General features: G+C 44.8%; 1 protein-coding gene across 4 annotated transcripts in view; it reads left to right on the top strand.

Moving 5' to 3' along the window:
- The first annotated feature begins 6,680 nt into the window (after positions 1-6,680).
- AMBRA1 (autophagy and beclin 1 regulator 1) overlaps positions 6,681-14,228 on the top strand; it is a 197,615-nt gene continuing 190,067 nt past the window's right edge. For 3 of the 4 annotated variants that reach the window (XM_004619065.2, XM_004619064.2, XM_004619063.2), the window contains exon 1: positions 6,681-6,891. The gene's annotated coding sequence lies outside the window, so the exon portion shown is untranslated. The remainder of the gene's footprint in view (positions 6,892-14,228) is intronic. The other variant, XM_004619066.2, reaches the window with a different exon arrangement.

The raw sequence follows: 14,228 nt of genomic DNA, 5'->3' as shown, positions 1-14,228 counted from the left end.
GGAATTACCCCTGGCCATGCTCAGGGGACCATATGGGATGCTGGGAATTGAACCCGGGTCGGCCGCGTGCAAGGCAAACGCCCTACCCGCTGTGCTATCTCTCCAGCCCCCACTACCAACTATTTTTTAAGAGGCTCCCCAGTGGGCTAGGGGCCACAAGTTATACATCCCAGGGTGCTCAGAGGCCACTGGTGCCAGAGATTGAAATTGTAACCGTGTGCATGCCAGGCACGTGCTCAGCCCTTGGCGCTATCTCTTTGGTCTGAAATTCATGAGTTTTTGGAAAAGTATATCTACCTCCCTCTGTGATAATCAAATAGCAGAGAGATCTGTAACTACTAAAGAGAAGCAAAGGAAGTACACCTTCTTTTGAAATCATAGCTTAATAAATTCCAAAAACTCAGTTTGAAAAGGATCTCCATGTTTGCCCAGAGAGACACCAAGGATTTATTATTGTTAGACTTCTCTAATCCTTACAGGCACAATTATTTACAAAAGAGCTGAGTTCTTTATCATTCTAGAGTCTTAACCAGTTCATACATTTCATTCCATTGATAAATTCCACTACTGGAAATTTGTCCTATATAAATAATTCCACAGAAAAGGGGTCAGAGAGTTCGCTCAAGGAAATGAGTGCATACTTTGCATGTGGGAGGTCCAAGTTTGACCGTGGCACTGCATGGTTTCCCAAGCCCTGCCAGGACCAACCCCCAAGAACAGAGCCAAAAGGAGCTCTGAGCACTCCAAGGTGTGCCCCACCGGACTTCCTAAAAGAGGAAAATGCCACAGATACTTCAACCATGAATAGTTGAGCATTTAGCTTATTCAAAAGTTCTTCCCTTCCTGGGTTGAGGCTACATCTATACACATTGTTTCCACCTTTGCCATTAAATTCAACAGCCTTGTGAGAACAGATGCAAAAGAAAATAAGATGGTTGTATTCATCTCCCACAGCCCACATGGACACAAATTCAGAGATTTATAGCCTAGAGCATGTCCATCCAGTGCTGGGGATCAGCTTTCTATTTTATTGCTTTGCCATTTTCTTTTATTTTGGTTGGTCGGTTTGTTTTTTGGTCCACACCAGGTGGTGCTTAGGGCTTACTCCTGGTTCTGAGCTCAGGGATCACTCTTGGCAGGCTCTCCTGGGGGACTACATGGGGTGCTGGGGATCAAACTCCTGTCAGTTGTTATGTGTAAGGCAAGCATCCCACCCTTTTCTCTTGCTCTGCTCCTCTTTGCCTTTCTTTTCAAGATTCATCTCTAGCTCCATGTCTCCATTCCAGGCATCTGGAAGCTGGGAGTGGAAAGGCCTGTCTTCTAGCTAGAAGGATACATATTGAAAATAGCACCCAATAGGGGCTGGAGCCATAGCACAGCAGATAGGGCACTTGCCTTGCACTGGGCCGGCCCGGGTTCAATTCCGAGCATCCCATATGGTCCCTTGAGCACCGCCAGGAGTGATTCCTGAGTGCATGAGCCAAGAGTAATCCCTGTGCATGGCCAGGTGTGATCCAAAAAGCGGAAGGAAGGGAGGAAGGAAGGAAGGAAGGAAGGAAGGAAGGAAGGAAGGAAGGAAGGAAGGAAGGAAGGAAGGAAGGAAGGAAGGAAGGAAGGAAGGAAGGAAGGAAATAGCACCCAATATTTCCACTTACATTCCATTGGCGAGAATTTAGCCACACCTAATTGGGAATCAGTCCTTACCCTGGACAGCTATGGAGCCCCGAAATATCTGGAATAGATACTGGTTAATGACTAAGTAAGAAACTCCAGCCACATTCCTGGAACCAGACAAGGAGTGGGCAAATATTCTGTCCCTAATCATCATGCCAAGGTGGTTTCTACTCCTGGAATGTATGTTCTGGAGTCCAGCTGTGTAAACTGTGGGTTCTGACCCCATATGAGGACGCCTGAGTGTGTGTGTGTGTGTGTGTGTGTGTGTTTGTACACACGCGCATGTGCGAGTGTGAGGGGAGTGGGGAGTCACCAAAAATCTGAGAAAAATGTTGAGTGCCTGAGATAGTATGAACGTGCTTCCCTTGCATGTATCTGACTTGCATTTATCTGACTATTTATTCCCTGGCATTCCATATGGTCCCCTGAGCTCCACTAGTACTGATCCCTGAGCAAAGAGCAAGGAGCAAGCCCTGAGCGCAGCTGGATATGGTCCAAAACAACACTCTGCCCCTCAAAAAAAGTTATCTGCCCCTCAAAAAAAGTTCCAGCCCCTCTGTGTTGGGTATTAAACTGTGGTCTCACTCATGTAAAACATGTGTTTGACCATCAAGCCACATCCCCAGGGAGTTCTTTACATGCGAGAGATAAATAAACCTTTACCTTATTTTCTTTCTCTTTGTTTATATGCAATAGTTTTGAAACATAATAATAAGGTACTACAACTGCTTTTTTCTCTCCCCAAAATGTAACAATATCAACCACACAGAAATGTTTAGAAGTAACATATTTGGCAATAGGGAACATGGTTAATTTAGCTTCTCAATAGAATATTGTGCAGTTCTTGTTTTTGCTCTTTGGGTCAAACCTGGCAATGCATAGGGGTTACTCCAGGCTCTGTACTCAGGAATTACTCCTAGTGGTGCTGGGGGATCATATGGGATGCTGGGAATCGAACCTAGGTTGGTTTTGTGCAAGGCAAACATCCTACCTGCTGTGCTATCACTCTAGCCCCTTGGGCAGTTGTTTTAAAAGAATAATCAGGGGCTGGAAAGATAGCACAGTGGGTAGGGCGTTTGCCTTGCATGTGGCTGACCCGGTTTCGATTCCCAGCATCCCATATGGTTCCCCGAGCACTGCTGGGAGTAATTCGAGTGCATGAGCCAGGAGTAACCCATCGCTGGGTGTGACCCAAAAAGCAAAAAAAAAAAAAAAAAAAAAAAAAAGATCAAAAGCATTGAAGATCTGTCTCCGAGGGCCAAGTACATGTTTTGCATGCGGAATACTAGGTTTCAATACCTGGTATCACATGGTTCCCAGAGTGTAGCTGGGAGTGACTGTCATACACAGAGCTGGTGTCTTGTTCTTTAAGCCTTTGTTCTCCCTTAAATGAGTGTCTCTCTTTCTGCTTTTCCACTCTGGAGAGGACCATGTTCTTTCTTGAACACATATTCCTCTTTCTCTCCTCTTATGTATTTATAAATAAATTTTGTTCAATAAAACTATCTTACTTGAGGGAGCAGGGGATAGTACAATGGGTAGGGCACTTCCCTTGCAAGCAGCTGTCCCAGGTTTGATCCCCAGCACCCATATGGTCCCCTTAGCCTGCCAGGAATGATCTCTGAGCTCAGAGCCCATGCATGCCCTGAGCATTGCTGGGTGTAGCCCAACACCAAACAAAACAAAAACCAAAACTGTATATATTTTTTTGTTTTTGTTTTTTTTTTTTTGCTTTTGGGTCACACCTGGCGATGCACAAGGGTTACTCCTGGCTTATGCACTTAGGAATTACTCCTGGCGGTGCTCAGGGGACCATATGGGATGCTGGGAATCGAACCCGGGCAGGCCACGTGCAAGGCAAACACCCTACCCACTGTGCTATCACTCCAGCCCCATAACTATATTGCTTAAAAAAAAAAAACCCAAACCCCGAAATGCACACAGAACTGGGAGTAATTCCTGATAATTAGGTTTAATTCTCCCAAGCTGCCCCCCCCTTCCCCAAAATGAAGAGCTTTATCTATTTCTATTTATTTTACTTCTGGACCACTCCCAGCAATGCTCAAGACATATTCCTGATTCTTTGGCTTCTTGCAAGGCAAGCTCCTTATCCACTGTACTATTTCTCTGGCCCACTAATAAGAGCATTAATAGGAAAACAATTTAATGTAAAACATAACACAATAATATGAGTAAGATGACCAATTTGGCTTCCATTAAATACTGCATGGGAACATGAATTAATCAGTTTTATTTTGGGGGGCCAGAGCGATAATTCAGTAGGTAGGGCACTTGCCAGGAGTAATTCTGAGAACAGAGCCAGGAGTAAGCTCTGAGCATCGCTGGGTATGACTCAAAAATCAAACAAATTTTATTTGGGGCTGGGGGGAAGAATTCAAAGGACTGGAAATTCATACCTTTGCATGCAGAACCTCTGATTTTACTCCCTGGCATGGAATGACCCAGATCCAGGAGCAAGCCTGGAAAATGATGAGGTGTAGCCCAAATCAGGCGGTACGTGGATGATGTGCGAGGATTGAATCTAGGGTTTAACACATATGAACCATACACTTTACTGATTAGATCCTCAACCGTGTGTGTGTGTGTGTGTGTGTGTGTGTGTGTGTGTGTGTGTGTGTGTATGGGGACTGAAACCAGGGTGGTGTTGCCCAAGCAAGGTAAGTACTCTTGTGCGGAGCTTTACTCCTGCATTCCTTGTCCTTTATATTTTGAACATTTTTTGCTTTATTAAATTCTTTTGTTGGAGGGGGCTGGTTTGGGACAGAGCCACTGGTTCGCTATAAGTACTACTGCCTCTTCACTCAGGGATTACTCTTGGCGGGACTCAGGGAACCATATAGGCTGCCAGAAATTGAACCTACATTGGCAATGTGCAAGGCAAGTGCTTTACCTGCTATATGATCTCTCCAGCCCCTCTGGAAATTTTTTTTTTAAAGTACAATAAATTGGGAACTGGAGCGATAGTACAGAGGGTAGGGCGTTTAACTTGCATGTGGCCAACCAGGGTTCAATCCTTGGCATCCCATATGGTCCCCAAAGCACAGCCAGGAGTGGTTCCTGGGTAAGATTCAGGAGTAACCCCTGGGTGTAGCTAGGTGTGGCCCCCAAATAGAAGTACAATAAATCATAAATGATGCTAATGTTGTAAGGAAGTGATCTTTTACTTTAAATTATAAAGGTTAAGACATTAAAGGTTTCCTCCTTTGTACAACTTTGCTCTCCAAGTCTCTTTCATGAATAGGAAGTAGGGTAAACATATATATATATATATATATACATATACATATATATATATATTTTGCTTTTGGGGTCACACCCAGCGGTGCTCAGGGGTTACTCCTGGCTTTGCACTCAGGAATTACTCCTGGCAGTGCTTGGGGGACCATATGGGATGCCAGGGATCGAACCCGGGTTGGCCGCGTGCAAGGCAAAAGCCCTACCCGCTGTGCTATTGCTCCGGCCCCTATATATATATATATATATATTTTTTTTTCTTTTTGAGTCACACCCGGCAATGCTCGGGGTTACTCCTGGCTTTGCACTTTGGAATTACTCCTGGTGGTGCTTGGGGGACCATATGGGATGCTGGGAATTGAACCCAGCTTGGCTGCGTGCAAGGCAAATGCCCTACCTGCTGTGCTATCACTCTAGCCCCAGAGTAAATATTTTTGTTCACATTTGGTAATGTATATTTGTCACAATCTATGCCATTTATTATTTAATTTTTTTGTTTATTGTTTTGGGGCCACACCCAAATGAGCTCATGAATTACTCGAGAGACCATATAGGGTGCCAGGGATTGAACCCTGGTTGACTGCATGCAAGGCAAGCACCCTCCCCGCTGTATTATCGCCCCAGCCCTGTGATTTATTCATTTGTACTGCTGATGTACATGTTAATGCACACATATATTTGAGAATACCGGGTTCTCTCTCTCTTTCTCCCTCTCCCTCTCTCTCTCTTGGTTTTGGGGCACACCTGATGTGCTCAGGGCTTACTTCTAACTCTGTGTTTAGAGTTCACTCCTGGTGAGCTCAGAGGAACATATAGAATGCCAGGGATGCAATCATGTTGACTGTATACAATGAAAGCTTCCTACCTGCTGTACTATCTCTCAGGCCCTGGTTTGTCTCAAGAGACTTCAGAAGACAGGTATTGGGATGATAAAAATGTCAACAAACTGTCAAGGTTCCTAACCCTAAGTGACTTTTGATCATTATGTCAGAGCACAGCTGTGGTTCTAGGCCATTGGGGAAAGATATAAAAACTGAAACGGTGTTTTCTGTCTTGAGGTCAGACTACACAACTGAGTGTTCCCAGCTTCTCTTTGCTCTGCTTATGGGAACTAAATTAGAGCTTTAGAAGAGATTATTCACTTTGTTTCTTATTTTAGATTCATTTTTAAGCTCTGTGCCTCTGTTGTTAAAAAAAAAAGAGAGATGCATATATAATTATATGGAAAGCATATTTGGAAATATTTGAAAATATATCATTACATGGAAAATCGTATATAATTATGGACAAATAAACCTATAAATCTATATATAGACACACATAATCTAGTTTCCTGTTTATATGCATGTGAGTATAACAGCAGCATATATAGCTTTTATTCTTCTCATGGTTCCATGAGGACATTATATGTGCTCAGGATAAATAGTTTTGGGAGTCCATAAGGTAATCACCAAACTATGGACAACCTGTGATTGTACAGTTTGACCTGATCTTCAACATGCCCAAGAACACTCCGGTTCTCCAAACCTTAACTTAAAGCAAGCAGGTAGTGCCAGCCGAGAAAATGGCAGCAGCGCACAGGGCACTTGGGTCCTGGGGCTTGTGATCTGGGTGTGTTTGTTCATGCCTTGGACAGTCCCGGCCCGGGAGTCGCCACCGATCTGCTTCTCGGCGCTCCACCGTCGCGCCTTGAACGATTGCTCGAGCGCTCCGCCTGGCAGGCCTGGGGCGTTCGCGTGCTCGGCGATCTCCTGCGCCGTCTTCTCGCTTGATGTCTCCGGAGCGGCGGCGGCGGCGGCGGAGGCGCCGGGTCGCAGACTGACTTCTCGGCGAGGGCCCCGCGCTCAGGCTTTCTCCCGCCGGTGGGCAAAGCGAACCCTGGGCCTCCTTCCCGCCTCCGCCTCGTGTCTGCGGCGCATTCCACCCGCCGGGCCGCAGAGCGAGCCCCCGCCCGCCTCGCAGGTAGGCCCGGGAGGAGCCTGGGAGGCCCGGCCCGGCATCCTTCCGCCGCCGGGTTGAGGAGACCTTGGCGCCGGCCGATTGGCGGGGCGGCCCGGCCGCCGAGGCTCGGCTGAGAGGAGGAGCTCCCGGCTTGCGTGTGGGGGGCGCGGTCGCCGAGGCGGCGGGGCCGTGCGGGAGAAGGCGGGAGCCGGGGAGCGCAGTCGCGGGGGAGGGGAGGGGGCCCGGGCTGGTCCTGGAGGGCGGCGAGGTTGGGTCCCCGGACGCTGTGGGGACACCTGGGCTGTGCGGTGGTGGTGGTGGTGGTGGGGGTGGCGGGGGTGCGTGTGGGAGGGGAAAGATCGCCGTCCGGGGACGGGCAGCCCCGGGCGCCAGTGGACCCGCCTCCCCTGTCCCAGAACCTCAGGGTGTCAGGACTTAAAAAAATTTAGTTTTCGGGGACCTTCTCTCAAGTCTGTCCTTTGAAGGGGCACTTGAGGAGACGGAGGCCTGTGGAGTTAGGCCCTGTGGGTCCATTCCGAGCCAAGTGTCATGTCCTCGCCACCTAACTCCTATTTAAAGAGAGAGACAGAGAGAGACAGAGAGAGATGAGAGAGTGAGTGAGTGTGTGTGTGTTAGTGACACAGGTTTGAAGGCTGGGGCGTGACTTTCCCCCCATGTATCCAGCACAGATCTTTTAGATGCTCCGTGAAGTCCTTTCCGGAGGGTGTCCTTTGCCTTGTTCACCTCCTTTTCTCACCCCCCCTCCGCTCCTCTCAGTCCAGTGACGCGCACAGATCCTGTCGTTGGGTGGTGGTTGCGATCCTGGGAAATCAGACGATAGAGATGCTCTATAGCCTGAGACCTCGGACGTCCCCGCCCCTCCCCCCCCCCCCCCGCGCCCCCTGCACCCGGGTGACCTCCCGGGTGTGGTTTTGCGCCTCTCTGGAGTCTGTATCGTTTCATCCCAGAGTAGCGGCTGGTGGCTTCAGGCTTGCTTCTGCACGGGGCTTTGCGGTTGCTCAACTTGCTCACTTGATACTTCTCTTTCTTCCCCCTCAGCCCTTTTCTCTGTGGAGATCTCTCAGCTCTTGGTGGCGAGAGGTTGGGGAGTCGCGCTCAGGACGGCCCAGACTGGGAAGGGAAGGCTGATAATTGTCCCCAGAGAGTTTGCTTTCTAGGAAGAGTCTGAAGGAAACCTAAGGAGGCTCTTTCCTACAAGTGTTGTTCTACTGGGTTAGTGTTTTAGTTCAACTGTCTATACTCGAGTTCAAAGGGCGGTGTTGAGGTAGCGTTCCGATTTGGAGATGCTTTGGTTGCAAGGGGAACGTTCTGGCATCTGTCTGTGCTTTCCTTTTCTTTCCTCAGCTTGGAAACTTTGGGGACTAAGTGTTCATATTCATTTTTATTTTCAATGGTTTCAGTGTCCTGATTCTATTTGTATAACTTCTTTGTTGGGGGGTGGGGGGAAGAATAATCAGGCTAGAGGTCATTCTAGGTTGAATGTTTCTATAGTATCAGTAGGAAGAATAGTTTTAAGGTTTTTTTTTTTTTGCTTTTTGCTTTTTGGGTCACCCGGCGATGGACAGGGGTCACTCCTGGCTCTGCACTCAGGAATTACCCCTGGCACTGCTCAGGGGACCATATGGGATGCTGGGAATCGAACCTGGGTCAGCCGTGTGCAAGGCAAATGCCCTACCCGCTGTGCTATCACTCCAGCCCTAGTTTTAAGGTTTTACTGGTTCAAATTCCTAGTGCTTGCCTGAAAACTGTACACATCTATGTTCCTAACAGTCTTAGAATTCTCGTAAGAATTTTGGAAAGAACTCTAGCTCTTTTTCCCCTTTTTTGGGCAGATGGGTGGAGTGGGGCGTGTTGGGGGTGGTGATGTCAGCGAGGTTTAAGTGAAGGATCCTTGATTCTGAATGATTTTCTAATTGCCAAGACCTCAGCATTGTTAGAAAGAGTGTTACCGGTTTGTTCCAGAGAATCTAGGTAGGGAAGTTAGGCTAATGAATGTGTGTTCCTTGAGGAAAAATATGTTTGATAGAGAGATTTGTATAGGAGAAATAACTTCTAGGAGGAAAGAGCATTATCCTGTGGAGATTGGTAGGTTTTTTGCATGCATTTTTGGTTTTGGGCACATTTGGCAGTGCTCAGGGCTTATTCCTGGCTTTGCACTCAGGGGTCACTCCTGGTGGTGCTCAGGGGACAATATGAAGTGCTGAAAGTTGAACCGGGGTCATCTATGTACAAGGCAAGAACCCTACCTGCTGTACTGTTGCTCTGGCTCTATGCGTCGCAGTGGCTTCTGAGTAATGAATACTAAGTAATAAGTGGAGTTTGTATGAGTATCACATAGATGTTTCTGTTGGAAATAGCAGAGATTGCATTTGAAAGGAGGACTAGACAGAATTGGCTGAGACATGGTGAGGTCATAGAGTTAGAGCTTTCTATAGCTTTCTCCCCTGCTTTGTGATAGGAATTGACTGTTTCTTAGGGATAATTTTTGACTTCTGTCAATATCAAGGTTTTTTCCCTAGTATTTCCTTTTAGTAATGAACAGGTTCAGAATCTGTCTGATCTTTTGGGAAGAAGATTTGCAGGAATCCTCCATCTTTATAGGCATCTTTGAATGTCTCATAACATTTGTTCTAGAAGCAGTTATATATATCACTTGAAAAAAACTAAGGCTAACCCTGGAAAACTTAACACAAGAATTTGTTATTTATTTATTTATTTATTTTTGCTTTTTGGGTCACACCCAGCGATGCTCAGGGGTTACTCCTGGCTTTGCACTCAGGAATTACTCCTGGCGGTGCTTGGGGGACCATATGGGATGCCGGGGATCGAACCCGGGTCGGCCGCGTGCAAGGCAAACGCCCTACCCGCTGTGCTATCGCTCCGGCCCCAAGAATTTGTTATTTTTATTACAACTAATAGCTTAGTTTTATACTGTATGATTTTCAAAGTATTTTCAGGATGTTTTGGGAAATTTACACTTTGAGTATTTTGTTTTTTTGTTGCTTTGTTTTGGGGCTATTCCTGGCAATGCTCAGGGTTTTTTGTCTACTACTGGCTCTACACTCAGGAATTACTCCTGGTGGTGCTCAGGGGATCATACGGGATGCTGGGGATCAAACCCTGTTTGGAAGTGTGCAAGACAAATGCCTTACCTGCTGTACTTACCTCTCCGGCTCCAAGACTTACTTAAAATAAATAAATATTTTTTATTTTTAGGTCACTCTCAGGGATGCTCAGGTGTTAACTACTGGCGATGCTCAGTGGCCTATATGGGATAGTAGGATCAAACCTGGCTTGGCCATGTACAAGGCAAGCACTGTACCTACTGTACTTTTGCTCTGGCCCCCTGAGACTTTACAAATGTAAATACAAATTATCTGTATTTACAAATAATTTTGGGGTGCCAGTGAGTGAACTCAGCCTCATATATAGGCACTATGTGCTGTACAGTGAATTACATCTCTAGGCATGTGACCCCTTCCCTTCCTCTCCCCAACCCCCACCTAGTCATGATCAGGGCACTGTTGAACTAAGAGCATGGGACAGGAGCATGGGCCAGGGTTTGCCTCATATAAGGCAAGCACTTTAACTCTTGTACTAGCTCTCCAGTCCCCTTTAAAGATTTTGTACCTATGAACTCATAAAATTTTGTGCACGTATGTGTGTGTGTGTGTAGGGGGTCACACCTGGCAGTGCTCTGGGGCAGTTCCTGACTCTGCTCTTGGGCACTCCTGGCCATGCCCAGGTTACCATATATGGAGCTAATGATCAGGCAGGGGTAAGGTGCATACAAGGCAGGCACCTTAACTGAGGTCATCCTTTTATTTTTTATTTATTATTAGTATTGTTATAATTATTACTTTGGGGGGGGGTGCGTTATTCAGTGATACTCAGGGGTTTTCCTGGCTCTGCACTCATTACTCCTGAACAGTGCTTTGGGGAAATATGAAGGTGCTTGGTATCAAACCTGGGTTGGCCGCATGCTGAGACTGAACCCAGGTCACCCACATGTAAAGTATGTTTTTTATCTTCTCTAGACTCTTGAGCTGTCTCTTGCCTGGGATATAATCCCTCCCCACAACACTGGTTTTGTTAGCCAAAAATACGAACAGAAAACAAACACTCCCCCCTCATAAGTTCCTTTAATCACAGTCATTCTTGTCTCTTTCTTCATTTGTTCCTCATAAACCCAGAGAAAACTTTCTGTTTCATGTTATAATTTCTGTTTGAACAGAAGTATTGTGGTACGACCTGTCTTGTGGTTTGGGATAATTTATGTTTTATGTTTCAAACTCCTCACCCTATGTTAATCTATATTTTCTTTTCAAAAAAGCTTAAAGTAGTTACATATAGGTTTTTTTTTCCCTTTTGGATCAGTTTGTTAGCTGTTTTTATGTGCCTGTAATATGTGGCAGCCTGCCTAGTAATGTGATGTGGTAGGAAACAGATTAAGAAATCAGAAGACCTGTGTTTAATTCCTGGGCTAACCAGCTTACTAGCTGAGAAATCTTGTATAAATCACTAAAGGAGATCTTAGGGATGGTCAGTGCCTGTCATTGAGCATGTACTGTGTTATATTCTTTACGTGTGTTACTTCATTTATTAATAATGCTGTTTTCCCCATTGATGCTGAACTCAGACTAAATAAATGAACCAGGGTCACATACCAAGTGTGTAGCAGGATTTTGATTCAAATTTAGAACTTTGAACACTTCTTGGGGTTCACATTTAAATACTGAGAAGGATGCTGGGGAGCAGCTCAAGACTGAACTGCATGCTTTGCATGCAAGATGCCTGCATTCAATCCTTGGTACTGCATGGTTCCTTGAATGCTATATTTAATGTTGCCAAGTACTGCCATGTATGACCCAACCCCCCCCTCCAAAAAAAGGTGTGTGTGGGGGGCAGAGCAATAGTACAGTAGGTGAGCATTTGCCTTGCATGTGGCTGATCCAGGTTCAGTCTCTGCCATCACATGTGGATTCCTGGTACTGTGAGGAGTGGTCCTTGAGCACAGGTCATTGTCCTTTATTGAGCATTTACTATTCCCCACTTCAACTTTCTCCCTTTCTTTGTTGACTGTTGTTCTTGTACTGTGTCTTTATTCAGAAGGTAGAAAGTATTTCTGTTAGGCATTTTGAAACATTATTGATTGTGAATCTGTTTTCTCTTTCGAATTTTTATTTACGTAGTATTTATTGAATGCTTATTAGCTTATTAGAATTTTTCTTGCTTTATGAAGTTTATTCCAGAGGGAAGCAGGGGGGACTAGGTATTGGTTAAATTGAAACTTAGCTTGTGCTCAGAGAAAGATACAGAGAAATATTCAGTTGGACAGGTGAACAGCAAGGTGACAGAAACAGCAGTGTTTCTTTAATCTGAATCTCATCTTCATACTGTGAGAGAGATGTGGTGTTTGCAGGATAAGAGTCTGAAGTCATGGCTTCCTTAACTCCCTAAAGTTGCAACCACAGCATACCATGATTCAGTCAATTAAAGTTCCCCACTGCCATTACAATGGAAGTCTTTATTTAGGATTGCCACATAGTCTTTGTCTGTTACTTAATGTATGATGACACTGAATTTGGCACAGTACAAGATGGCTATGGCTTGTAAATAAATATCCAGCATGCTTGAGTAATGAGTTTAATTCTTTATATCACATATGACCTGGATTAAATTGTTCTCACTTATTAATTTTTTTCTGAATTAGCTATTTGGAATTTGACTTTAGTGAATCTGGGCAATGGATACATTTTTGTTGGTGTATTTGTAATGGGGGGGGTAAGCTGAAGTATTTAGCATTCTATAAAGGGAAAGATGTAAGAGAATAACCTTGAGAGGGAAATAGATGCTAGAGCTGAGTATGTACATATTAATACTTAGAGTCTTGCTTAGTATTTTTCGTCTAAGACGTTTGAAGCATTCTGTGTGCATTTTTACTATTGCTTATTTGATGATTATTATTGTTACCATTTTGGTTTTGGGGCCACACTTTGCTTAATGCATTATTATTTTTGTTATAATTTTGGTTTTGGGGTGACAGATGGTACTCACAACTCTGTGCTCTGGGGCACTCTTGAGGTACTGAAACAATCATGAGGTTCTGGGGATTGAATTCTCGTGTCATATGAAAAGCATTCACTCAACCCAACCTATTGAGTTCTCTGATCTTATATTTCTTTTTTGTTTTGTTTTGGTCACACCCAGCAGTTCTCAGGGTTCACTCCTGGCTCTGTGCTCAGGGATCACTCCTAGGGGTGCTCAGGGGATTGTAAATGGTGCTGGGTATCTACCCAGTTGGCTGTGTCCTTTACTGTTATACTCTCTCTGGTCCCCTGTATTTCTATCTGTAGACTTAATAGGGACAAATTTCACTTATCATGATTCTATCATTTATTTCTGCTTCCCAAGATAGGAGGTATGTTCTCCCAGGAACCAGTTACTTTGTTATATACCTATGAGAGAGTGAAACAGCTGAAGGTTTTTTCTTAATTAAACCACCATGAGAAACATAGTTACAAAGTTGTTCATGGTTGGATTTTGGTCATTCCATGTTCCAACATCTGTCCTTTCACCAGTGTGCATTTCCCACCACCAGTGCCCCCAGGTTCCTTCTTTCCACCCTCTGCCTCTAGAAACAGCTTAAGTTTTGCTGACTTGGAAAGGAATAAATGCATATTTGATGTGGGGAAAGAATTAGAATATTTCACTGTAACTGAATTGGTGAAAATAAGTCAGAAAAATACTTGGCTCTGACTCTGGGCTCAAATCTGCGTCCCATTACTTGCTCTGTGACTTGGGCAAGTTACTTAATGTTCCTTCCTGTGCCTTTTCCTTATCTGTAGACTATTGTAGTTATGAGCATTTAATGAATTAATACATGTAAAGCATTTAGGATCACACCTAGTATTGTATATGCTAGTTGTTAATTATTATTGGTTGTTATAAGAAGATAAAGATTTCATTTCCTTCAAAAGGCATCAAGGGTCAGGGATGTAGCTCAGTGGCAGAGCACTTGCCTTTTATTGTGATGTGCTGGGTTTTATCCCCAAGTTTGCAAAATCAAACAAAAACAAAAGGCAAATAAATAGTGGTTAAGTCTTAGATTGAAGTTCAGCTTTTTTGAGAAAATTTAAATAGTTGGAATAGAAAGTTAAGCAGCATATTTATCTCCTTTCCTTTCTTGAGTTCCTTTTGAAGAGGACTTAATCTGTGTACTGAGAGATAGAATGGCGGGTAAAATGCTTGCCTTGTGTGCCCTGTTCAATCCCAGGCACTGCATATGTCCTCTCAAGCCCTCCCAAGAATGTTAACTGAACCCAGAATCAGGAATA

This window comes from Sorex araneus, chromosome 6 (assembly GCF_027595985.1).
Source record: "Sorex araneus isolate mSorAra2 chromosome 6, mSorAra2.pri, whole genome shotgun sequence".
NCBI lineage: Eukaryota > Metazoa > Chordata > Mammalia > Eulipotyphla > Soricidae > Sorex > Sorex araneus.
Note: the sequence above shows the minus strand (reverse complement) of the source record. Positions and strands in the feature narration are given on the sequence as shown.